This window comes from Alligator mississippiensis, chromosome 1 (genome assembly GCF_030867095.1).
Source record: "Alligator mississippiensis isolate rAllMis1 chromosome 1, rAllMis1, whole genome shotgun sequence".
Classification (NCBI taxonomy): Eukaryota; Metazoa; Chordata; order Crocodylia; family Alligatoridae; genus Alligator; species Alligator mississippiensis.
Genome location: NC_081824.1, coordinates 50,285,755 through 50,287,772, shown reverse-complemented (window position 1 = coordinate 50,287,772; position 2,018 = coordinate 50,285,755). Strand labels below are relative to the sequence as shown.

General features: G+C 55.4%; 1 long non-coding RNA gene across 1 annotated transcript; it reads right to left on the bottom strand.

The window, feature by feature from the left end:
* Positions 1-843: 843 nt before the first annotated feature.
* On the bottom strand, positions 844-1,797 carry LOC132249957 (uncharacterized). Its single transcript, XR_009461501.1, has 3 exons — positions 1,727-1,797; positions 1,522-1,635; positions 844-1,307 (listed from the first exon to the last, which is right to left on the bottom strand). It is a non-coding gene; the product is annotated as an uncharacterized LOC132249957 (long non-coding RNA).
* Between the last annotated feature and the right edge of the window lie 221 nt (positions 1,798-2,018).

The window sequence follows — 2,018 nt, the reverse complement described above, 5'->3', positions numbered from 1 at the left end:
GCCATGGAAGCCTCCTGGCCCCTTTCCCTCTTTTGCCTTGCTCGGGGATCATCTTGCTTTGTGCCCGAAGGATCATTTCCTTTAGGCACAGCCACCCTTCTTGGGCTCCCATCCCTTCAAAACTCCTACTCTGCAGTGCTTCCTTGACTAATCGCCTGAGTGTATTGAGATCAGCTTTCCTAAAGTCTAGCACTTTCACCCTACTAGTTACCTTACCCACTTGCTGTCTTATGTTGAACTCTATTATTAGTTGATCACTGTCTCCCAAATGGCTACCGATCTGGAGGTCCCCTATCATGTCATGTCCCGTTGCCAATACCAGATCCAGTATGGCATTCCCCCTAGTGGGACCATGCACCTCCTGTGTCAGGTGGAGGTCCTGTACACAGGTTAGAAACCTGCGTGAGCGATGGGACCTTGCTGTCTGCGTCTCCCAGCAGATGTCCGGGTAGTTTAGGTCTCCCATGACTACCGCCTCTTTAGCTTTTATGGTCTCCGAGAGTTGCCTCAGGAGCCCCGCATCTATTTCTTCCCCTTGGTGTGGGGGTCTGTAGCAGACCCCTACCACCAAATCCCTTTTGTCCTTGCCCCCCATGTAGCCTAACCCACAATCCTACTTCCTCAACCTCGGATTCTGTCTTGATGAAGGTTGATGTATACTGCTCACTGACATAAAGTGCAACCCCCCCCCTTTCTTCCCCGACCTGTCCTTTCTATACAATCTATAGCCCTCAATATGTACCGCCCAGTCATGGGATAAATCCCACCAGGTCTCTGTTAGCCCCACTAAGTCATAGGTGTTTAGTGCAAGCAGGAGTGCTAGTTCATCCTGCTTGTTCCCCATGCTCCTAGCATTAGTATATAGGCACTTGAGCCCTGTGACTGGTGCCTTTGCTGCCCCCCCGCTCCGAGTCCCAAGGGGCCCATTGTTCCTTACCTTCTTGTTTCTTACCTGTTCTGTAGTGCTGGCCTCCCCATGGCTTTCAGGTTCCCAATGTTCTCCTTCTTCAGGCTGGGCTGTCCTTGTGGGTGCCACATGGTTTGGTGGCCCACAGCTTCCCCTGCCCTCGTACTCCCCTCCCCCCGACAAGCCTAGTTTAAAGCCCGCTGGAGGAGATCCGCCAACCTAGTAGAAAACACACGCTTACCTTTGGGGGACAGGTGAAGCCCATCCCAGCTGAGCATGTCCCTCATCGTGATGTGCGGGTCATTGTGCAGGAAGCCGAAGCCTGCCTCGAGACACCACTGCCGAAGCCGCCAGTTGGTCTCTCTGATGCAGTTCTCCTGCCGTCTTCCTCGTCCGGTCACTGGTAGGATGGAAGAGAAAACCACCTGGGCACTGAACTCCTTCAGCACGCCACCCAGAGCACAGTAGTCTGCCATCAGGTGATCGGGGGTTCTCCTGGCCGCATCATTAGTACCCACATGGACTAGGACCATGGGGTAATAATCGGTGGGCTTGATCCTGGCCTGGATTACCTCCGTCACATCCCGAATCTTTGCTCCAGGGAGGCAGCATACCTCTCGTGCCGAGGGGTCCTGGCGACAGATGGGTCCTTCCGTACCTCTCAGGATGGAGTCTCCTATGATGATCACTCGTCGCCTCCTCCTCTGGGTCCTCGTGGATCTCTGGATCTGTTTGGAGTGTGAAGAACGTGGTGTTTCTTCTTGCTCAAGGGTTTCCTCCTCCCCTTCCATCTCCTGCAGGGTCGCCAGGGTCTCGTACCTGTTCACCAGTCGGACTGGAGAAGCTGGTACCGGTTCGCTGCGTGCTGCTCCGGTCCTGGCTGTGACTGTCTGCCAGTCTGCTGTGGAGGGTATTCCCCGGGTGCTTCTTCCTTTGGTGCCTGGGCCTGCAGGGAAAGGAAATAACTATCAATTTCATCCTCCGCCTCCCTGATCCCCCTCAGCCTGCTAACCTCCTCCTGGAGCTCCCTCACCTGCGCCTCCAGAGCCATAAGATGGGCACCTGCCGGACAGGTGTGGGGGCCCCCAATCTCTGCCCCCCCCCGGCTCTG